Genomic DNA, 24,808 nt, shown 5'->3' with positions numbered 1-24,808 from the left:
TTTTGATTTGGATTGGGATTGGGTGGGATTGGGATTGAGATTTGAATTGGGATTGGGATCGGGATTTGAGATTGGGATTGGGATTGAGATTTTGATTGAGAGTTGGATTTGAATTGGCATTGGGATTGGATTTAGGATTTGAATATGGATTTGAATTGGAATTGGGATGAGGATTTGGATTTCATTGGGATTGTGATTGGGATTGGAATTGAGATTGGGATTGGGATTGGGATTGGGATTGGGATTGGGATTGGGATTGGGATTGGGATTGGGATTGGGATTGGAATTGGGATTGGGATTGGAATTGGGATTGGGATTAGGATTGAGATTTGGATTGTGCGTTGGATTTGAATTGGGTTTGGGATTGGATTCAGGATTTGATTTGGATTTGAATTGGGATTGGGATTAAGATTTGGATTTGACTGAGATTGAGATTGGAATTGGAATTGGGATTGGGATTGGAATTGGGATTGGGATTGGGATTGGGATTGGGATTGGGATTGGGTTGGGTTGGGTTAGGTTGGGATTGGGTTAGGTTGGGATTGGGATGGGATTGGGATTGGGATGGGGTTGGGTTAGGATTGGGCGTTGGTTTGGATTGGGTTTGGGATTGGATTCAGGTTTGGTTTGGTTTAGGTTAGGATTGGGATTAAGTTTGGATTTGACTGAGTTGAGTTAGGTTGGGTTGGGATTGGTTGGGATTGGGATTGGGTTGGGTTAGGTTGGGTTAGGTTAGGTTGGGGTTGGGTTAGGTTGGGTTGGGTTGGGTTGGGATTGGGTTTAGGTTGGGTTGGGTTGGGGTTAGGTTGGGGTTAGGTTGGGTTGGGATTGGGTTAGGTTGGGTTGGGATTGGGTTGGGTTGGGTTGGGTTAGGTTAGGTTGGGTTGGGTTAGGTTGGGACTGGGTTGGGTTGGGTTGGTTGGTTTGGGGTTTGGTTGGGTTTGGTTGGGTTGGGATGGGGTTGGTTTGGTTTGGTTGGGGTTGGTTAGGTTGGGATTGGGATTGGGATGGGATTGGGATTGGTTTGGGATGGGATTGGGTTGGGTTTGGGTTGGGATTGGGTTGGGTTTGGGTTGGGATTGGGTTGGGTTTGGGTTGGGTTTGGGTTGGGATTGGGTTGGGTTTGGTTTGGGTTGGGGTTTGGTTTGGGATGGGATTGGGTTGGGTTTGGGTTGGGTTAGGTTGGGTTAGGTTAGGTTGGGTTAGGTTGGGTTAGGTTAGGTTGGGTTAGGTTGGGTTGGGACTTGGGTTGGGTTGGGTTGGTGTTGGGTCTGGGTGTGGGGTGGGTTTGGTTGGGTTTGGGGTTTGTTTTGGTTTGGTTAAGTTGGGTTAGGGTTGGTTTGGTTAGATTGGGTTAGGTTGGGTTGGGATTGGGATGGTTGGGATTGGGGTTGGGTTAGGATTGGGTTAGGTTGGGTTGGGATTGGGTTGGGATTGGGTTGGGATTGGGATTGGGTTGGGTTGGGTTGGGTTGGGATTGGGTTAGGTTAGGTTAGGATTAGGGTTAGGTTGGGATTGGGTTGGGATTGGGTTAGGTTGGGGTTGGGGTTGGGTTAGGTTGGGTTGGGTTGGGTTGGGTTAGGTTGGGTTGGGTTGGGTTAGGTTGGGTTGGGTTGGGTTAGGGTTAGGTTGGGTTGGGTTAGGATTGGGTTAAGTTAGGGGTTAGGTTAGGTTGGGTTGGGTTGGGTTAAGTTGGGTTAGGTTGGGTTGGGTTAGGTTAGGTTAGGTTAGGTTAGGTTGGGGGATTAGGGTTAGGTTGGGTTGGGTTAGGTTGGTTGGGTTAAAGTTGGGTTGGGGTTGGGTTGGGATTGGGTTGGGTTAGGTTGGGTTAGGGTTAGGTTAGGTTGGGATTAGGTTAGGTTGGGTTGGGTTAGGTTAGGTTGTTGGGTTGATTGGGTTAGGTTAGGTTGGGATTGGGTTGTTAGGTTAGGTTGGGTGGGTTGGGTTAGGTTAGGTTAGGGTTAGGTTGGGTTAGGTTGGTTGGGATTGGGTTAGGTTAGGTTAGGTTGGGTTAGGTTGGGTTAGGTTGGGTTGGGTTGGGGTTAGGTTGGGTTAGGTTGGGTTGGGTTAGGTTGGGTTGGGTTAGGTTGGGTTGGGTTGGGTTAGGTTGGGTTAGGGTTAGGTTGGGATTGGGTTGGGATTGGGATTAGGTTAGGGTTGGGTTAGGTTGGGTTAGGTTGGGTTGGGTTGGATTGGATTGGGTTGGGTTTGGGTTGGGTTTGGATTGGGTTTGGGTTGGGTTTGGGTTGGGTTTGGGTTGGGTTTGGGTTGGGTTTGGGTTGGGTTTGGGTTGGGTTTGGGTTGGGTTGGGGTTGGGTTGGGTTTGGGGTGGGGTTGGGGTGGGTTTGGGTTGGGGTTGGGTTGGGTTTGGGGTGGGTGTGGGGTGGGTTTGGGTTGGGGTTGGGGTGGGTGTGGGTGGGGGTTGGGGTGGGGTTGGGGGGGGGTTGGGTTGGGGTTGGTTAGGTTGGGTTGGGATTGGGTTGGGATTGGGTTAGGTTGGGTTGGGATTGGGTTAGGTTAGGTTAGGTTGGGTTAGGTTAAGTTAGGTTGGGTTGGGATTAGGGTTGGGTTAGGGTTAGGTTAGGTTAGGTTGGGTTGGGGTTAGGTTAGGTTGGTTGGGTTGGGTTGGGTTAGGTTGGGTTAGGTTGGGTTAGGGTTGGGTTAGGTTAGGTTGGGTTAGGTTAGGTTGGGTTGGGTTGGGTTAGGTTGGGTTAGGTTAGGTTGGGGTTGGGTTGGGATTGGGTTGGGTTGGGTTAAGTTGGGTTGGGATTGGGTTGGTTGGGATTGGGTTGGTTGGATTGGTTGGGGATTGGGTTGGGGTTGGGTTGGGTTGGGTTGGGTTAGGTTGGGATTGGGTTGGGTTAGATTGGGGTTGGGATTGGGTTGGGTTGGGTTGGGATTGGGTTGGGTTGGGTTGGGTTGGGTTGGGATTGGGTTGGGTTAGGGTTGGGATTGGGATTGGTTGGGTTGGGATTGGTTAGGTTGGGTTGGGTTGGGTTGGGTTGGGATTGGGTTGGGGTTAGGTTGGGTTAGGTTGGGATTGGGATTGGGTTGGGTTGGGTGGGTTTGGGGTTGGGTTTGGGTTGGGTTGGGGTTTGGTTGGGTTGGGTTTGGGTTGGGTTGGGTTGGTTTGGTTTGATTGGGTTGGGTTAGGTTAGGTTGGGATGGGGTTGGGATTGGGGTTGGGTTAGGTTGGGATTGGGTTAGGTTAGGTTGGGATTGGATTGGGATTGGATTGGGATTGGATTGGGATTGGATTGGGATTGGATTGGGTTGGGATTGGGTTGGGTTGGGGTGGGATTGGGTTGGGATTGGGTTGGGATTGGGTTGGGATTGGGTTGGGATTGGGTTGGGATTGGAGTGGGATTGGGTTGGGATGGGATTGGGTTGGGGTTTGGGTGGATTGGGTTAGAGTTGGGTTGGGTTGGGTTGGATTGGGTTGGGATTGGGTTAGGTTGGGGTTGGGTTGGGTTAAAGTTGGGATTGGGTTGGATTTAAGTTGGGTTGGGGTTGGGTTGGATTTAGGTTGGGTTGGGTTGGGATTGGGATTGGGTTAGGTTGGGATTAGGTTAGGTTAGGTTGGGTTAGGTTGGGATTGGTTGGGTTTGGGTTAGGTTAGGTTGGGTTAGGGTTGGGAGGTTAGGTTGGGTTGGGTTGGGTTAGGTTGGGTTAGGTTAGGTTGGGTTTGGGTTGGGTTAGGTTAGGTTGGGATTGGTTGGGTTGGGTTGGGATTGGGTTGGGTTAGGTTGGGATTGGGTGGGTTGGGTTAGGTTGGGTTGGGTTGGGTTGGGATTGGTTAGGTTGGGTTGGATTGGGTTAGGTTTGGTTGGGTTAGGATTGGGTTGGGTTAGGTTTGGATTGGGTTGGGTTGGGTTGGGTTAGGGTTGGGATGGGTTGGGTTAGGTTGGGTTGGGATTGGGTTAGGTTAGGTTGGGATTGGTTGGGATTAGGTTGGGATTGGGTTGGGGTTAGGTTGGGTTGGGTTGGGTTGGGTTGGGTTGGGATTGGGTTAAGATTGGTTGGGTTGGTTGGGTTAGGGTTAGGTTGGGTTGGGTTGGGACTGGGGTTGGGTTAGGGATTGGGTTGGGTTGGGGTTTGGTTTGGTTTGGTTAAGTTGGGATGGGGTTGGTTTGGTTTGGTTGGGTTGGGTTGGGATTGGGTTGGGATGGGGTTGGGATTGGGTTGGGTTAGGTTGGGTTGGGATGGGGTTAGGTTGGGGTTGGATTTAAGTTGGGTTAGGTTGGGTTGGGGTTGGGTTAGGTTGGGTTGGGATTGGGTTGGGTTGGGTTAGGGATTGGGTTGGGATTGGGTTGGGTTAGGTTGGGATTGGGTTGGGATTGGGTTAGGGTTGGGTTGGGTTGGGATTGGGTTAGGTTGGGTTGGGTTTGGGGTTGGGTTGGTTTGGTTGGGTTGGGATGGGGTTGGGTTGGTTAGGTTGGGTTGGGTTGGGTTGGGATTGGGTTGGGTTGGGTTGGGGTTGGGTTAAGTTGGGTTGGGTTAAGTTGGGTTAGGTTGGGTTTTGGGTTGGGTTTGGATTGGGTTTGGGTTGGGTTTGGGTTGGGTTTGGGTTGGGTTTGGGTTGGGTTTGGATTGGGTTTGGGGTGGGGTTGGGTTGGGGTGGGGTTGGGTGGGGGTTGGGGTGGGGTTGGGTTGGGGTTGGGTTGGGTTTGGGGTGGGTTGGGTTTGGGGTTTGGTTTGGGTTTGGTTGGGTTTAAGATTGGGTTAAAGTTGGTTTGGTTTGATTGGGTTGGGTTGGGTTGGGTTGGGTTAAGATTGGGTTGAGGTTGGATTTAAGTTGGGATTGGGATGGGGTTGGGTTGAGGTTGGATTTAAAGTTGGGATTGGGTTAGGTTAGGTTGGGATTGGGTTAGGATTAGGTTGGGATTGGGTTGGGTTAGGGTTAGGGTTGGGTTGGGTTGGGATGGGTTGGGATTGGGTTAGGTTGGGTTAGGTTAGGTTGGGTTGGGTTGGGTTAGGTTGGGATTGGGTTAGGGATTGGGTTGGGTTAGGGTTGGGTTGGGTTGGGTTGGGTTTGGATTGGGTTTGGGTTGGGTGTGGGTTGGGTTTGGGTTGGGTTCGGGTTGGATTTGGGTTGGGTTTGGGTTGGGTTGGATTTGGGTTGGGGTTGGGTTGGGTTTGGATTGGGTTGGGGTTGGGTTGGGGTTGGGTTGGGTTGGTTAAGTTAGGTTAGGTTGGGGTTGGGTTAAGTTAGGTTGGGTTGGGTTGGGGTTGGATTGGGTTTGGATTAGGTTTGGATTGGGTTGGGTTAGGGGTTGGATTGGGTTTGGGTTGGGGTTGGATTTGGGTTGGGATTGGGTTGGGTTTGGATTGGGTTTGGATTGGGTTGGGATTGGGTTGGGTTGGGATTGGTTGGGATTGGTTGGGTTAGGTTGGGATTAGGTTGGGTTGGGTTAGGTTGGGATTAGGTTGGGGTTAGGTTGGGATTGGGTTGGGTTAGGGTTGGGGTTAGGTTGGGTTTGGGGTTTGGATTGGGTTTGGTTAGGTTGGGATGGGGTTGGTTTGGTTTGGTTGGGTTGGGTTAGGGTTGGGTTGGGTTGGGTTGGGTTGGGATTGGGGGTGGGTTTGTTGTGGGTTGGTTTGGGATTGGGGTTGGGTTGGGTTGGGTTGGATTGGGTTGGGTTGGGTTGGGTTTGGGTTGGGTTTGGATTGGGGTTGGGTTGGGTTTGGGTTGGGGTTGGATTGGTTGGGTTAGGTTGGGTTGGATTGGGGGATTGGGTTGGGTTGGGTTAGATTAGGTTGGGGTTAGGTTGGGTTGGGTGGGTTGGATTGGGTTGGGATTGGGTTAGGTTGGGTTGGGTTGGGTTGGGATTGGGTTGGGATTGGGATTAGGATTGGGTTAGGTTGGGTGGGGTTAGGTTAAGTTGGGTTGGGTGGGTGGGTTGGGATTGGGGTTGGGTTAGGATTAGGTTGGGTTGGGTTGGGTTGGGTTGGGGTTAGGGGTTGGGTTGGGGTTGGGTTGGGATTAGGTTAGGTTGGGTTGGGTTGGGTTGGGTTGGGATTGGGTTTGGGTTGGGTTTGGGTTGGGTTTGGGTTGGGTTAGGTTGGATTAGGTGGGATTGGGATTGGGATTGGGTTGGGATTGTTGGGTTGGGATTAGGTTGGGGTTGGGTTTGGGGTTTGGTTAGGGTGGGTTAGGATTGGGTTAGGGGTTGGATTGGGGTTGGGATTGGGTTGGGATTAGGTTGGGATTAGGTTGGGATTGGGTTGGGGTTGGGTTGGGATTGGGTTGGGGTTGGATTGGGTGGTTAGTTGGTTGGGTTAGGTTGGGTTGGGGTTTGGATTGGGATTGGGTTGGGGTTGGGGTGGGTTGGGTTGGGTTGGGATTGGGGTTGGGTTGGGTTGGGATTGGTTAGGTTGGGATTGGGTTAGGGTTGGGTTGGGTTAGGTTGGGTTGGGTTGGGATTGGGTTAGGGTTGGGTTAGGTTAGGTTGGGTTAGGTTGGGTTAGGGTTAGGTTGGGTTGGGTTAGGTTGGGGTTGGGATTGGTTAGGTTAGGTTGGGTTGGGATTGGTTGGGATTGGTTGGGTTGGGTTGGGTTGGGTTGGGTTGGGTTGGGTTTGGTTGGGATTGGGTTGGGTTTGGGATTGGATTGGGTTGGGTTTGGGTTGGGATTGGGTTGGGATTGGGTTGGGTTTGGGTTGGGTTTGGGTGGGGTTGGGGTTGGGTTGGGTTGGGTTGGGGTTTGGATTTGGTTTGGTTGGGGTGGGGTTGGGGTTGGTTTGGATTTGGTTAGGTTTGGGTTGGGATTGGGATTGGGTTAGGTTGGGTTAAGTTGGGTTGGGATTGGGTTAGGTTGGGTTGGGTTGGGTTAGGGTTGGGATTGGGATTAGGTTAGGTTGGGTTGGGATGGGGTTGGGATTGGGTTGGGTTGGGGTTGGTTAGGTTAGGTTGGGTTGGGATTGGGTTAGGTTGGGTTGGTTGGGTTGGGATGGGTTGGGATTGGTTGGTTGGTTTGGGGTTTGGTTGGTTTGGATTGGGTTGGGTTAAGTTGGTTTGGTTTGGTTGGGTTGGGTTGGGTTTGGGATTGGGTTAAGGTTGGGTTGGGGTTGGTTTAGGTTGGGATTGGGTTAGGTTGGGTTGGGTTGGGTTAGGTTGGGTTGGGATTGGGTTGGGTTGGGTTGGGATTGGGTTGGGATTGGGTTGGGATTGGGTTAGGGTTGGGTTGGGTTGGGTTAGGTTGGCATTGGGTTGGGTTGGGTTGGGTTGGGTTGGGATTGGGTTGGGTTTGGATTGGGTTTGGGTTGGGTTGGGGTTGGGTTTGGGGTGGGTTTGGGTTGGGTTTGGGATTGGGTTAGGTTAGGTTGGGTTAGGTTAGGTTAGGTTAGGTTGGGTTGGGATTGGGTTAGGTTGGGTTAGGTTAGGTTGGGTTAGGTTGGGTTGGGTTAGGTTGGGTTGGGTTAGGTTGGGATTGGGTTAGGTTAGGTTGGGATTAGGTTGGGTTGGGATTGGGTTGGGTTGGGATTGGGATTGGGTTGGGTTGGGTTGGGTTAGGGTTGGGATTGGGTTGGGATTGGGTTAGGTTGGGTTGGGATTGGTTGGGATTGGGTTGGGTTGGGTTGGGTTGGGTTAGGTTGGGTTGGGTTGGGGTTGGGTTGGGATTGGGTTGGGGTTGGGATTGGGTTGGGTTGGGTTGGGTTAGGTTGGGTTGGGATTGGGTTGGGGTTGGGATTGGGGTTGGGATTGGGATTGTTTCTTGGAGTTCCTTTGGGTTCGCGGGAGTCCTCGGAAGTTCCTCGGGAATTCTTCCGGAAGTTCCTCCAGGAATTCCTCCGGAAGTTCCTCCAGGAATTCCTCGGAGGTTCCTCGGAAGTTCCTCCGAATTCCTCCGGAAGTTCCTCCGGAAATTCCTCCGAGAATTCCTCCGGAAATTCCTCCGTAACTTCCTCCGTAACTTCCTCCGTGAATTCCTCCGGAAGTTGCTCCGGTTGTTCCTCCTGGAATTCCTCCGGATGCTCCTCCGGGAATTCTTCCGGAAGTTCCTCCTGGAATTCCTCCAGATGTTCCTCCGGGAATTCTTCCGGAAGTTCCTCCGGGAATTCCTCCGGGAATTCCACCGGAATTCTTCCGGAAGTTCCTCCGGGAATTCCTCCGGGAATTCCTCCGGGAATTCCTCCGGGAATTCCTCCGGAAGTTCCTCCGGAATTCCTCCGGAAGTTCCTCCGGAAGTTCCTCCGGGAATTCCTCCGGAAGTTCCTTCCGAAGTTCCTCCGGGAATTCCTCCGGAATTCCTCCGGAAGTTCCTCCGGGAATTCCTCCGGAAGTTCCTCCAGGAATTCCTCCGGAAGTTCCTCCGGGAATTCCTCCGGAAGTTCCTCCGGAAGTTCCTCCAGGAATTCCTCCGGAAGTTCCTCCAGGAATTCCTCCGGAAGTTCCTCCAGGAATTTCTCCAAAAGTTCTTAGAGGAATTTCTTCGAATATTCCTAGAGGAATTCCTCCGGAAGTTCCACCGGGAATTAATTGGGACGTTCCGCTAGAAATTCCAGGGGAAGCTCCTCCAGGAATTCCTCCTGAAATTCTTCCAAGAATTTCTCCGGAAGTTCCTCCATTAGGCAAGGCATATGTTATTTAAATTTTGGGTTTTGGTAATTTGAGATTTTTAGATTTGGGGAAGCATTTTCCACATTTTCAAACTCCTATCACTGTGAAAATATTTTAATAGATGTTTCCAAGGGATCAAAGTAAATATGGTCTTTTCTCTAGCCGTGGATAAGCATGTAGGCCTACGTTCACTCGAATTCGTTAATGCATAGCCAACGATGCATATTTCTCTCCGACACACGCAAATACGAGCGATGAAGCATGAATAATTTCTCATCAAGCAAATCCAGCCAGCACACGAGCCGACCAAGAGATGCTCCACATATTGGTACCGCAACGCTTTGCTTCTCTTCACGGATCGGTGGCGGGTGGATTACGGTGGCAAACAATGAATAAGATATGATGGCGGGACGCGGGCTGGAGTATGTTTTACGATGGAGGCATCGTGATGCAGAGGGATTTAGCTTCTATACGTGCCAGAATAAGGGTTTGTTGTTTTCATTGAACCTGTGTTTAAATCAGAAATGTAAATTAACATTCGGAATTGTTTGAGTTACATATGATACTGATACGAATACATTCATTCTGTACATAAATGTATCAGGGATGTTTTGAAATGTCGGATTACACCGTGTCTGTCTTATTAGACAACTTCCGAAATCACTGAAAATAGGTTATATCAAATCATACGATTACTTTTAATCAAAAATCAAAATGATTTTTAATAGTTTCGTAGAAAAATGTTTTAAATTGTTTCTAAAAACTTCGAAAACGTGACTCGAGTCAACTTTATTCTCTTTACTTTGCGTTAAAGATGGAAATGCGAACGGCGAAACGACGAACTGAAACACCCTACTTCCAAGACGTCCATTCAAATCGAGAAATTTTATTATAACAAGATTCAATAACATAAAAATCAATGTGCAAAACAGCTGCAGCTTTCGAAGCGCTTAAAGCGATGAAACTGAACAACTCTCAGCTGCCAAATGCATTCCACCTTTGTCAGCAGGTTCAGACCAAAAACAAATATAATGGAGAAATTGCATCGACATGCTTCCTCCGGCGCGGGTGGCCAAGACGCCATCATCTTAGGCAGACACTTGATTCCGATTCGTTTCCCGTAGTTTCGCAGAGAAAAGCATTCCAAACGTTCGGGCTCTGCTGAACGTATAACGCCATAAATCACGAATGTTGTCTGCAGAATCAGCAATTCGAATGGTAGCAGCAGCAGTTGCTGCTCGAGAATCAATCGATTCCCGGCGTTCCGTGTTGTCGTCATGTCGGTCTTGAAAACACCCGTGCGCGTCTTCAACGATTTGCATTTCGATCCCACGAAACAAAGCGGCGCCCCATGATGGTAAAATATTGAATGCACATTTGACACGTGATCGAAACCTTTATAGGTTGGCAAAAAAATGCGCAAGGTGCCAACCGCTCTCCAGTTGTTTGTGATAAATTGGGATTTTCTTCAGTTTCTTTTTACCACCAACGACTGCACATACACTGACCCCACAATCATGGGTCACACACTAATAGGAGTCATTTCCATTTGACTAACATGCAAATTTGAGTGACTAATTATTGTTACAAAGTGACCCATATATGTGGGGTCAGTGTACTGTGCGAACGAGCTAAGCTATGCTTCCCGCATCCAAAGTCCGAAGGTAGATTGATGAAGCACAGTTGAGTGCCTAACCGATGTGGTCTCATCTGTTACTAATCCCCTCTCGAATGCCTTTCCTGGTGGGCGATCAGCAGCGGACGCCAGACGGTTCGGTTCGGGTGGTCCCTCTGATATCATTATCTAATCGCACCCCATTCACGCATTTTCCGCAGCAAAGCACCTCTTTCGTTCTGCAAGTACGGTTCAATGTTCACGCGTAGGTGTTCTCGCATCCACTGCTATATAGCCTGGTTATGTATAACAAAGACATCGTCCTCTTGCGGATGCGTTTGCCCTGTGGAGTTACAGCGAGCATCAGTTCCAGCCCGGGCATCAGCATCCATCAGACGAGGAGCAGACAGTAGCCAGGCTTAATACTGCGTTCATTAAGTGCTTACCGGGATCCATCCACGTGGCATGGATCTGCACTTGCTGAGTGAGAACTTCGGTGTTGCTCACAACGTGCACCTGCGTGAGACCGGCATGCTGATACCTGGGATGAATGGAATTAACAGACCAGGTTTAATATGTGCGATAGATTGCTGCTCGTTGGGGATTTATGGCTACTGGATGGATGAAAACCTCTCCCCGGTAGACCGATAAACTTTCAATCACTTTACATATAACAAATTGAAATTTTGAAGTAAGAGATTAAAAAATAAATATCAATCCCCATATTTTCCTTTACTATGTAGTTCTACGTTCCTAATGGAACTTTGCCTCCCGACTTTAAGAATTTATTCAATTAAAGGCTTTCAATGTCTAATATTTCGTGTCTTATGTAGCGAACACAATACTAAATAATCTTTCCCATCTATAGCTCCAGTTGCTATCGAACTCTGGTGACAGCGACGATGGAGCTCGTTGTTTGAGATATAGTTGAGAGGCCAACTGGCTCGAAATTATGTACTGCATGCATCTGTTGATGAACACCTGCAGCCGTTGAATATTTTCCACCATGTTTCACTACATAGGGTAAATACGAATGAGATTCCACACCTTTTTTGGAAAACGATATTTCTCCAAAACAATCCGGTCAATTAATTCAATAAAAAAACGATTTTTAATAACAAACAATGGAACCACAATCCCCGTCGAATGCAACTTGTTGCGAGTAAATCGGGCAATGCTAAGATCTAAAAAGTGTGTCTACAAAATTTGTACACACACACATACAGACATCACCTCAGCTCACCGAGCTGAGTTGATCGGTATATAACATTACAGCTGCATTTAGATAAGGGTATGCGATAACACATTTTTTCCTGACGAAACGAAACGAAACGAAATTAGGAAAGCTATTGTTGGTTCGATACGTAACGAAACGAAATTCAGATTTACTTCGATTACAGAAACTTCGAAACGAAACGAAATCGAGGTCCATTTGATTCGAAATTTAACGAAACGAAATTGTTTTTTTTCCGCGGATTTTTAATAAATAGTTTTTTTGCAATACACAGGATTTTGTTTTTACACGATTTTTTTTCGCTCGTGTTTTTGTTCGTGTGACTTCAATTTGCCACCAAAATCTTTGCAACATGTTTCAAAAAATCCTAAATAATGCTAAGAAAAATCAGATGGTAATTAATACGCGTTAAGCATTTAGGATGGGTGAAAAATTAAGAAAGTGTAAATCGTGTAAAAACAAAATCCAGTGTATAGATGTACATAATGCAAGAAAAGGAGTAATAAAAATCTGCGGAGAAAATTAATTTTGTTCATTGTTTTTAAAGTCAAATATTGTTACCTAAATGCCATAGGGAGAATCTAGCTTAATTTTACAAAAGGACATAAGTAACAGATCAGTTTTGGACCTGTTTACCATTTTGAAAAGTATGCCCTTCACCATAAACAACGTAAAAAAATTCATCGCTTAATATTTCCAACTGTCGATTTTTCAACTACAATCAACAGATTTCATATTTATTGAATCAGTTTACCATTTTGAAAAGTATTACAGATTCAAAGTGCCACCCCTCCATTTGAATTAATTTTCAACAAAATTCATAAAGATTTATTGAATCTGTAAAACTGTTGGAATGGTCTTTTCAACAGATCTAAGCAGTATAAATTTATTGAATCTGTAAAACTGTCGAAATGATCTTTTCAACAGACCTAAGCAGTATAAAAGCTGTTGATTGCAGTAGAAAACTCGACTTTTTCTAAATGTTTACTGAGGTCTGTTGGAAATATTAACCGATCATTTTTTTTGGTTATGGTGAGGGGCATTTTTCATCCATCACTTTTTTCTTTAGAGTTAGCCTTGAAAGATAAACGAAAATTGTGGCTGCTAGATGAAACCTTTTTTCGTTTCATCACATCATTCACAATTCATTGTGAGAACAATTAGAAAATTCTACGGTACGCTACGGTACTAGCGTGAAAGCAACGCCTGCGTTTCAACGTCCTTATTTTGTTTTCCGTGTTTTCCGAGGTGGATGGAATCCAACGTCCAGATTTTTTACCCACATTTAAAAATGGAGTGACTTTGTACCTTCAAATTATTTTACTGAAAAGCATGTCATGAAAAATTGTCGCATGGCATGAAAAATGTTGCACGATATGAAAAATGTTGCACGACATGAAAAATGTTGCATGACATAATGAATGTTGCGTGACATGGAAAAAGATGATTGACATGAAAAATGTTGCAATGCATGAAAAATGTTTAGTACCTTGAGAAATGTTGCGTGACATAAAAAATGTTGCATGCAATGCCAAATGTAGCAAGACTGCGTAACGTAAAGGTTGCAAAGTTGTGTGACATGAAGAGTGTTGCATACAATGGAGAATGTTGCGTGAAAAATGATGCATGACATGGGAAATGTTGCACTGCATGAAGGATGTTGCGTGACATAAAAAATATCTCATGTCTTGTAAAATGTTGCGTGACATAAAAAATGTCGCGCAACATGAAAAATGTTGTGTGACATGGAAAATGTAGCATGACATGTGTAGGAGCGCTAGCCCGGCTCCTGGGGGATTTCGCTGGTTTCCAATCCTTGCACTACGTCGCATAAACTCAGTGCTCTTTCGAGCGGATGGTAGCTATCTTGTGAGACTGTTAAATCCCACTCAAACTAGACACTTGGTGCAACCCAGTACAAAGGTGGAAATATTCTCGAAGTGGACTGTATTAGATCGGTTTCCGTTTGTGGACTTCTCTGTAGCACTTTGCAGCAATCAAAACTCGGTTTGTTGGTTTGGAAAAATATTCTAATTAACTCTTGTATACCCAGTTTCAGTCTGGCGACTGGCAAGAATCGTTAACCCTCCACCTTATTTATTTACAGAAGTTTGGGGTTACGCATTTTATTTACATCACTTACTCTCTAGAAGGCGGTGCCAATTTCGGCTTTACTATGTTGCGCTATTCGCTTATGCGTGTTTTCTACCCGCGCTTGGATGTTTGCTGTTATATACATACATGTACCTGGATCTATAATACATAGGGAAATTCCTAGCTGCGCAAACAAACCAACAGAGCTTGGGTTTTTACGAATTGCGGGAGAGACAGAAAGTGGAGACACTTACTTTGGCGGTGGCGCCAACATACTCCCTGCCGGGCTGAGATGAATTCTCTGACGTTTTAACCAAACTTGCATTGTCACTAATAGGCAAAACTGCAATCTTATTTATTGCTCGCTTATAAACTACTGTACCAATTTGCACTTCGACTGTTCGTACCAAATCATCCTTCCCCGGATAGGTTCTGATAATTTTACCAAGTTTCCACACCTGCGCGGGCGCATCCTTTTCCTCAAGTAAAACAATCATACCCGGATAAACATTTAATATTTTTCTTCTATTCTTACTGCGAGGTTGGAGGGATTGCAAATAGTCACGGTGCCATTTCTTCCAAAATTCGTCACGCAAACGCTGTACGTATTGCCAACAGCTGAGACAATTTATTCGAACCCCATCGTAACTGGGCTCCGAAACAGCAGTTAATGGTCTACCAATTAAAATATGACCCGGAGTAATTATTTCCAAATCATTTTGATCTGATGGATGGGTATAAAGTGGACGTGAATTTAATATTCCTTCCACCTGAGATAAAACAGTTGTGTACTCTTCGAAGGTTAAATGAGCATCTTTAAGTGTCCTCTTGAGGTGAAATTTAGTGCTCTTGACTGCAGCTTCCCACAACCCACCAAAGTTTGGTGCTTCTGGCGGAATAAATGACCAAATTATTTCTCGAGGCTGACAAAACTGGGAAATGTGGTCAAAGGTGGACTGAGACCGCAAAAGCCCATATAGTTCATGCAATTCATTTTTCGCCCCTCGGAAATTGGACCCATTGTCAGAATGCATTTCTTTCGGATTTCCTCGTCGACCTACAGAAACGTTTCAATGCTGCAAGAAAAGCTTCTGTACTTAAATCAGAAACTAGCTCCAAATGAATGCTTCTGGTAACCATACAAACAAATACTGATATGTAAGCTTTAACTATTTTTGGCTTGTATCGACCTTCTTTCACGTATACAGGCCCTGCAAAATCTACACCTGTTATTTCGAATGGAAATGCTGGAGTAACACGACACGCAGGTAAATCTCCCATCAATTGGCTAGCAATCTTAGGTCGAGCACGAAAGCATGACACACAACTTCGGGTTATTTTGCGCACTGACGACCTTCCATCTAACAGCCAAAATCTAGTTCTTAATGAAGCAAGAAGATTCTTTGGGCCTTCGTGCATTCCTTCAAGGTGGTAGGCACGAATTAAAAGATCGACAAGAGGGTGCTTTGGCAAAATATATGGATGTTTGGGTGGAATAACAACGACGAGTGTCTTAATCTTCCTCCTACTCTTATAATTCCATCGTGAAAAAAGGGTTCAAATCTGAAATTCGCTTACACGGATCGTTTTTTGAATTTGTTGAATTTCATCAAAAAGCATTTCATGCTGAATGATACGAATTATTAGCTCTAAAGAACTCCGTATCTCTGGAATGGTCAGGTTTCTTGTCAAAGTCCGTAAGGCTGGATTTTTCTGACGACAATTTCTGATAAAACGCTGTACGTATGCCATGACACGTTGCAGCTTTCTAAATGAACTAAACTTTGAAAGTACTCCGAGCTGATTTTCATTGTAAACCAGGGTTGCTATCATTGCACAATGTTTTAGTTCTGCCACTTCATCATTAGGAATTTCTGAGTATAGCTCCTCAGAATAGTTATCTACTCGTAGGAAAGACGGGCCTTCCCACCAATCATTATTGGATTTAAGGGCATCAGGAGCTGTCCTCTAGACACGATATCTGCGGGATTGTCTTTTGATCTGATATATTTCCAGTTGAAATTCTTAGTCTCCTCAGTAATACTAGCCACTCTGTTTCGTACAAACACTTCAAGACTAGCAAAAGGTTTTTTAAGCCACGCAAGCACGATTTGACTATCAGACCAAAGAACAACGTCATCAAACTTGATTTTCAAATCATCAAGAACTCTTTTTAATAATCTGGAGAGTAATGTAGCAGCAAGAAGCTCTTTGCAGGGTATGGTGTAGCATTTTTTAATTGATGCGACTCTTGACTTACTGCAAAGCAAACGTAAGCGAGCTGATCCATCGGAAAGTAAACTTCTAACATAAATCACTGCTCCATAAGCAACGGAAGAGGCATCTGCAAATCCATGAATTTCTACACCTTTTCGAACAGGGAGAAATCCATATCGTGGTATAGAAATTTCTCTAACCTTAGGAAGAGCATTTCGAAAATGTAGCCATGATTCAAGTAACTCTCCTTCTATCTTAGTATCCCAACCAAGTTCAGCTGCCCATAGTTTTGCATATAAATCTTAGCAATGACCACAATTGGCGACAATAATCCCAAAGGATCAAATAGTCGACCAATTTCGGAGAAAATTATTCGCTTTGTAAATTCTGTTACATTACTTGGAAGCTGGACCGCAAATAAGAATTTGTCTGTCTGCGGGCACCAAATTAACCCCAGAGCCTTAACTACTTCATCATCTTGGTTAAAGTTTACCAATTTCTCTCGATCATTTTCGGGTATTTGGTGCAACAATTCTTCGCAATTGAAGCTCCATTTATGGACACGAAAGCCGCCGGAATCTAACATTTTACCAATCTGCCGTTGCGTTCCAATAGCCTCTGCAGGAGAACTAGCACCGGACAGAATATCATCTACATAGCAATCTTCTTTTACAGCTTTGGAGGCTAAAGGAAATCTTTCTTCTTCATCATCACACAGCTGTATCAAGCATCTGGTAGCAAGGAAGGGAACAGCTGCGGTGCCATAAGTAACAGTTTTCATTTCTAATACTGTTAAAGGTTTGGATGGTTCATTTCTCCAAAGAATGCGTTGGAATTTAGTTTGCGAGGGATCAACTAAGACTTGTCGGTACATTTTTTCAACATCAGCAGTAAACACTATAGGATGTTTACGAAATCTAAGAAGAATGCTGAACAATTCGCTTTGGACTGGTTGTCCTACATGAAGCACATCATTCAATGATTTCAACGAAGGGCCAAGCTTTGCAGAAGCATCAAATACGACCCTAAGTTTTGTAGTGGAACTAGTAGGTCTCAACACGGCGTGATGAGGCATGTAATATCGAATTTGATTCTCATCTTCAGATTCATCAACTTCTTGGCAATGGCCTAAGGTTTTATATTCATCAATAAACTTTACATATTCTCGTTTCAAATTTGAATCCTTTTGAAGACGTTTCTCCAAGTGAAGAAAACGTCGAAGAGCTAGAGAGCGATTATCTTGCAAATCAGATACATCTTCTCTAAATGGTAATTGTACAACAAATCGACCAGATGGCAAACGATGATGCGTCTGCTGAAATAATTTCTCACATTCATCTTTATCATTTGAGGTATCTGTGTCCACAAAGTCTTCAACTTCCCAAAATTTGGTGATGGTTTTGACTAGAGAGTCAAGTGAAGCTTGGTGAGCTAAATGAACGTGATTCATATAATTTTCTATTTCTCCTGAGAAAATCCAGCCGAAATGAGTTTCTTGGAGCTCTGGTATACCTTCAGCTAGACGTAGATGTCCGGATTTAAGGAGACTAAAAAACTTGGAGGCACCTATCAACATATCAATTCGCTCAGGAATATTGAACTGAGGATCTGCAAGCTGAATCCCAACAGGTATTTCCCAAGAGGAGATATCAATTTTTGATCCAGGGATAATTCCAGTTATCTTTGGAACAACTAAACACTCGACTTCGGTAGAGAACTCTGAGTATCTTGACTGAACTGTAACTGCTAACCTTTCCCTAGCATAGATTTTTGAGCCACCTACACCTGCAATCGGGACACACATGGATTCTCTGGGTACCTTCAACTGATTGGCCATTGGCTCAGAAATGAAATTAACCTGAGACCCACTGTCAAGGAGAATACGACAAGGAATTAACTGCCCATCATTATCAAGCATTACAACAGCTGTCAATAACATAACAGTTTTGAATTTTTTGGAATGGTTATAAGAACATGTCGAATTTAAAGTAGATTGTTGTTGAATCGTGGAATGTTCATTAGAAGTAGGAATAGATGAATCTGTTTTTGAGGATAAAGGTTTAGGTTCCTGGGTTTTCGATTCAGATATAGACGGTTGGAACTTTGAGAAAGATTCTTCATGCAGAAGTGAATGGTGCTTTCTAAAACAAGTTGAACAAGTTTTTGGCAGAACAATCTACTACTCGGTGACCAGATCGGAGGCAGTTGAAACAAATCCTCAATTCTTTTACTTTGGCACTGCGCTCTGGAACGGTCACAGCGTGGAATTTTGGACCTTCGAACTGGCGATGGATCTCTTCACAAATTACACAAGAAATTGCTCCCTTTTCAGCTGTGGCAATATGCGTCTGGAGAGGGGTTTGGTATTGGATGATTTGGTACTTGGCTCCTTATTTGAGCCTGGGGTGCGAGAATTACTACAACGATCAAGTACTTGGCACTCATTTTTAAGGAATAGCAAAGTTTGTTTAAAGTCAGGTAACTCACCGTGTTTCTGCGTCCTTTCCCAGAGCTGACGAGTGTGGTCATCTAGGCGGTTGACGACGAGCTTGGTAATGATGAGTCCAGATAAGTTGTCAACTACCAAGCCTTGGTACTCCAATCCCGCGACGTGGCGATCGCAAGCCTTAATCAGCGACACGAGATCCTTGAGGCTTCCTTTGCTACCGGCTTGAGCTGAATCAATCCTTCGATGTGAGTATCTACGATGACGCGGGGATTCTCAAACTGGTCGGTGATTTGCTTCCACACTTGCTGGAAATTGTTGTCCTGGATCATTTTCGCGTTGATCAAATCAGCTGCATCGCCGACTAGAGCTTTGTCTAGATGATGCAACTTGACGACGTCCGAGTCACGGCTTCGACCTACCAAATCCTCAAACATGGCCTTAAACTTAGGCCAATTTTCTGTCTTACCGTCGAAAGTTGGTATCGGTGCTCTCAGAGGCTGTTGTTGCACTATCACTTGAGGTGCTGAGGTATCAGCATACACTTGGTTTGGGTAGCGTGCAACTGCAGCCTTAGCGAAAGATTCCATCAGTCGCTCAACTCGATCCAGTGCTTCGGTGTGAAGCAAATCAAACTCATCCAGCTTCTGGTCTTGCTCTTCTATCTTCGTTGGAGGTGTTGCCGCAATCACTTCACGATGCACCGCTACATACTCATTGTAGTGCATCTCGAGCTTTTTCGCGAACACTTTTAGCAATGACACACTCACTTTTGATGGATCATCTTCACCCTCCTCAATGGTTTTGTTTATCTTCGTCACTTCTCCTATGCTTCGCCCTCCTTGGTGGATCAACAACTTCACTTATTCTTGATCAACGGATTGCCCCTACGGCGTCTGCTCCATAAGCATTTTGCCACTTTTTAGTCCACTTTTTCACTCTCACACAATTTGTCTTTTTCCCACTGTATCACTTTAACGTCACTTTTGAAATTTTGCTGCTCGGTACTACACGTTCACAGGTGTTCCTGATGGATTCGGCTCTCGAAGGACCATGTAGGAGCGCTAGCCCGGCTCCTGGGGGATTTCGCTGGTTTCCAATCCTTGCACTACGTCGCATAAACTCAGTGCTCTTTCGAGCGGATGGTAGCTATCTTGTGAGACTGTTAAATCCCACTCAAACTAGACACTTGGTGCAACCCAGTACAAAGGTGGAAATATTCTCGAAGTGGACTGTATTAGATCGGTTTCCGTTTGTGGACTTCTCTGTAGCACTTTGCAGCAATCAAAACTCGGTTTGTTGGTTTGGAAAAATATTCTAATTAACTCTTGTATACACAGTTTCAGTCTGACGACTGGCAAAATCCTTAATCCTACACCTTATTTATTTACAGAAGTTTGGGGTTACGCATTTTATTTACATCACTTACTCTCTAGAAGGCGGTGCCAATTTCGGCTTTACTCTGTTGCGCTATTCGCTTATACATTTTTTCTACCCGCGCTTGGATGTTTGCTGTTATATACATACATGTACCTGGATCTATAATACATAGGGAAATTCCTAGCTGCGCAAACAAACCAACAGAGCTTGGGTTTTTACGAATTGCGGGAGAGACAGAAAGTGGAGACACTTACTTTGGCGGTGGCGCCAACAACATGAAAATTGCTGCTTGACATGAAAAATGTTGCATGACATGAAAATTGCTGCATGCCATGAAAAATGTTGCATGGCATGAAAAATGATGCGTGACATAAAAAATGTCTCATGTCTTGTAAAATGTTGCGTGTCATAAAAAATGTCGCGCGACATAAAACATGTTGCGTGACATGGAAAATGTTGCATGACATTAACATTGCTGCTTGACCTGAAAAATGTTGCATTACATGAAAAATGTGGCATGACATAAAAAATGTTTCATTACATAAAAAAAATTTGTGCGACATGAAAAATGTTGCATGACATGGAAAATCTTGCATGACTTGAAAAATTGCTGCTTGTAATGAAAAATCTTGCATAATATGAAAAATGTTGCATGACATGAAAAATGTTGCACGGCATGAAAAATGTTGCATGGCATGGAAAATGTTGCATGACTTGAAAAATTGCTTCATGACATTAAACTGGCGGCATGACATGAAAAATTATGCGTGACATAAAAATGGCTCATGTCATGTAAAATGTAACGTGACGTAAAAAATGTCGCTCGACATGAAAAATGTTGCATGACATGAAAAATGTTGCATGACATGAAAATTGCTGCTGAAAAGGTCTCATGTCATGTAAAATATTACGTGACATAAAAAATGTCGCGCGACGTGAAAAATATTGCATGACATGAAAATTGCTGCTTGACATGAAAAATGTTTGAATGAAATGAAAAATGTTCCACGGCATGAAAAATTTTGCATGACACTAAAAAAGTTGCATGACACGAAATCGCTGCATGACATGAAAAATGTTGCACGTCATGAAAAATGATACGTCACATAAAAATGTTTCAAGTCATGTAAAATGTTACGTGACATAAAAAATGTCGCGCGACATGCAAATTGTGCATGCAATAATGCAGAAAATGTCTCATGTCATGTAAAATGTTACGTGACATAAAAAATGTCGCGCGTCATGAAAAATGTTGCATGACGTAAAAAATTTAGCATGACATGAAAATTGCTGCTTGTCATGAGAAATGTTGCATGACATGAATAGTGTTGCATAACATGAAACATGTAGCATGACATTCAAATTGCGGCATGACATGAAAAATGTTGCACTGCATGAAAAATTATGCGTGACATAAAAAATGACATGAAAATAGCTAATTGACATGAAAAATGTTGCATGTCATAAAAAATGCTGCATGACATGAAAAAAGTTGCATGACATGAAAAATGATGCATGACAGGAAAATTGATGCGTGACATAAAAATGTCGCATGTTATGTAAAATGTTACGTGACAAATCAATTGTCGCGCGTAAACATTGTTGCGTGACATAAAAAATGTTGCATGACATGAAAATTGATGCATGGCATTGAAATGTTGCACTGCAAGAAAAATGATGCTTGACATGAAAAATGCTACGTGACATAAAAAATATCGCGACATGAAAATTCTTGCGTGACAATTAAAATGTTGCATGACATGAGAAATGTTGCATGACATGTAAATTGCTGCACGAAATGAGAAATGTTGCATAACATGAAAAATGAAAAACGTTACACAGCATTAAAAATGTTGCACCGCATGTAAAACGTTGCATGACTAAAAATTTTGCGTGCCATGAAAAATGGTGCTTGACATGAAAATTGAAGAAAATGAGTCATGTCATGTAAAATGTTACGTACATAAAAAATGTAACGCGACATGAAAAATGTTGCATTACATGGAAAATGCTGCATGACATAACAGATGCTGCTTGACAAGAAAAATGTAACATTGACATAGTTGCATGACATGAAAAATGTTGCATGACAAGACAAATGCCGCGTGATACGAACCATTTACCTCGTTATTGTTCATCATTTACATATGAGAAATTTCATTAACCCTCCAATATCCACCAATTGTGAAAAACTGCCCGACAGATTCACCTCGGCACCACACACTCAAGCATAGGCTTCCAGTTAACCCTCAAGTGCATTAAATCTCTCGGCACTTTAAAATTGCAGCCTACCTACCTCGTTTTTGGTCGTCATGTACATATGAAGAAATTCATTAACCCTCCAATATCTACCAATTGTGAAAAACTGCCCGACAGAATCACCTCGGCATCCACCACACACTCAAGCATAGGCTTCAAGTTAACCCTCAAGTGCATTAAATCTCTCGGCACTTTAAAATTGTGTCCTACCTACCTCGTTTTTGTTCATCATGAATTCATGAAATCATTAACCCTCCAATATCTACCAATTGTGAAAAACTGCCCGACAGAATCACCTCGGAGAATCACCACATCAGAATCACCACACTCAAGCATAGGCTTCAAGTTCACCCTCAAGTGCATTAAATCTCTCGGCGCTACCTACCTCGTTTTTGTGCCTTTCTCTGCTTTGTTCTCTCCGAGGCAGCCAAGTTGGTTGCGACGAGACGGACGCAATGAGAAAACAGAACTGTGCAATAAAAATCCTATTCGACTAAATGCTGATGTCATATTAGAAATTTGGAGACAGTACTCGTCGATAGAAAATCCTTCCGCACGCGATGGCATATGAGCAAATCAAACCACCTTCCTTTTGCCAGTGGAGATATATCAGCTTCCACACTGATATTCTTCCCTCCCCCTTCATACGGGAGCTTGGCAGAAGGAAGGTCGTGTGATATGTGCCATCACAAATATTGCCCTCCGCTCGCTTTCAAATCGACTTCTATAAAAACATTCTTCATGCCTGCCGTATCCTAACGGAACTATCAATTCTATACTTTCGCCTCTAATTCTATCATGAACATGTACGTCTAAGTTTGGAAGATGATATTAGCATTTCCATATCATTGTAAATCGTTTAACTTCACGTAGAAGTAACACACAAAATCATTAATTTAGTGTCCAGTTGAGAGGTCAACTGGCACGAAATTATGCACCGCAGGCATCTGTTGATGAACACCTGCAGCCGTTCAATGTTTTCCACTTATACACATCATGTTTCACTACATAGGGTAAATCCGGGTGAGATTCCACACCTTTTTGGAAAACAATCCGGTCAATTTTTTTAAATCGATTTTTAATAACAAACAATGAGACCGCAATATCCGTCGAATGCAACTTGTTGCGAGTAAATCGGCCAATGCTAAGATCTAAAAAGTGTGTCCACAAAATGTGTACACACACATACAGACATTACCTGAGTTCACCGATCTGAGTTGATCGGTTTATAACACTATAGCTGCATTTAGACAGGAGAAGTGAATTGATCAATTCAGTTCAATTCGTATCCCTTGAATTCGACTCAATTGAAAGGTGTGGATACATTCTTTTCAATCTATTCAATTCAGATCATGCACATCTATTGAGTAGTTTGCTTCTATGTTTCAAGTTGTAGGAACGCAACAGTGAGAGTGGCAATTTTGGAATTGTTTCGGCAATGGTAGGAAAGATGGCTGATGATCTGACAAAAGAAATGAAAAAAAGAAAAGAGTATGGGTAGAACGGATAGAACGAAGGATGTTGTTGGCCACGGGTGATTCCTTTAAGAGTTAAGAATTTTTATACAGAGTGACGAAGTGTTCTATCTCACATTGAATGCGATCTACGAAGTTCTTCAGGAGTACACCAAGGTAACAAAACATAACACAGAAAGAACAACACAGCTACTACGAATATATTCTCATCTCCATAACAGGCATCGAAATCTACCGAAGAATGGAGGAGTGTAATGAACGATTTCGCAATGAAATGGCATTTTCCTGGATGGTAAACACATACTGATCAGGAACCCTCCTGATGGCGGCTCAGATTATTACAACTACAAAGCAACATTCTGGGTCGCTTGTAGTATCAGCGCTTGTAGTATCTACTCAAAAATAAAGTCCACTGAGAAAACTACATTTGATATGAATAAAAACATTTTCGAACTTATGGCATATGCTACATTCGAACTTAGCCTTTACTACAGTTTACTACCATTTACTACATGGAGAAACGTCAAAACAAAATAGACCCCATGATGACGATGATGATTTCATCATTTTTTTTGCGGCTAATCAACAAAAGACATGTCTGTTTTGTTTGTTTTCCCTAAATTGGACTTCTATTTTTAAGAACAAAGCCGATTCGCTTCGATTCTAATAAATAATCTGCATTTGAAACATGAGTAGCAACGTCTTGAGCAGACTACAAGAAATCAGTAGTAAACTCTTGTTTTATTCATACCGAATCAGTTGTTTGTAGTATGTTCGAAATGTGTAGTGTAGTAAAGTCTCTTTTATTCATACGAACATGTTCCACAAGTGACGTTTACTACTGAAAATGTAGTAAAGTTGAACTTACTACTTTTTATTCATACGACCCTTTGTTTCATTTACATCGATGTTGGTGCCCAGGGAAGAATTTCCGATGGTGGTTTATTTCAAGAAAGCCTAGCTTTTTCATTGAAACCTATTTCGATGAAACCATATTCGAGAAGAGATACACATAACAATGCGATCGGTATATATAATTGATTTACAATGACTAAAGAAAGCAATTAGTTTTGATAGATTTAATCCAAGATTTAATCGCTGCTGATCAACAGCAGCTATCGGTGAACATGCAGTGGACATTCACGCCGGCTAACTAATAGCCGGAAAGTAGGCAATTAACAATGTAAATGTCCAATGTAACGTCCTCGAACACCAAACGACCAATGTAACATGGCCAATGTACAGTTCAGGAATTCAAAATGTCTTATTTGATTTTCTTGCGGTTATTACTTTAAATTCAATATGCAATGCAATGTTGTTCATTTATATAGCTAAATACATCACTCTCCTTCCCCATAATTGAATCGGGGCTCAGAAAAAATGGTTATGTTTGAAACACTTTCGAAAAATGTTCCGCAAACCTTCAACTTCGTTTTTCTCGGAATGAGTGATTTGTTACTTAGGTCCTTTGAAAACTTAACCTACAATTTGTCTGTATATCAATTTAAATCGGTAGAGAAAGTCCTCTAA

The sequence above is a fragment of the Armigeres subalbatus genome, chromosome 1, assembly GCF_024139115.2.
Source record: "Armigeres subalbatus isolate Guangzhou_Male chromosome 1, GZ_Asu_2, whole genome shotgun sequence".
Taxonomy (NCBI): domain Eukaryota; kingdom Metazoa; phylum Arthropoda; class Insecta; order Diptera; family Culicidae; genus Armigeres; species Armigeres subalbatus.
The sequence above is the reverse complement of the archived record's forward strand: the minus strand, read 5'-3'. Positions refer to the sequence as shown.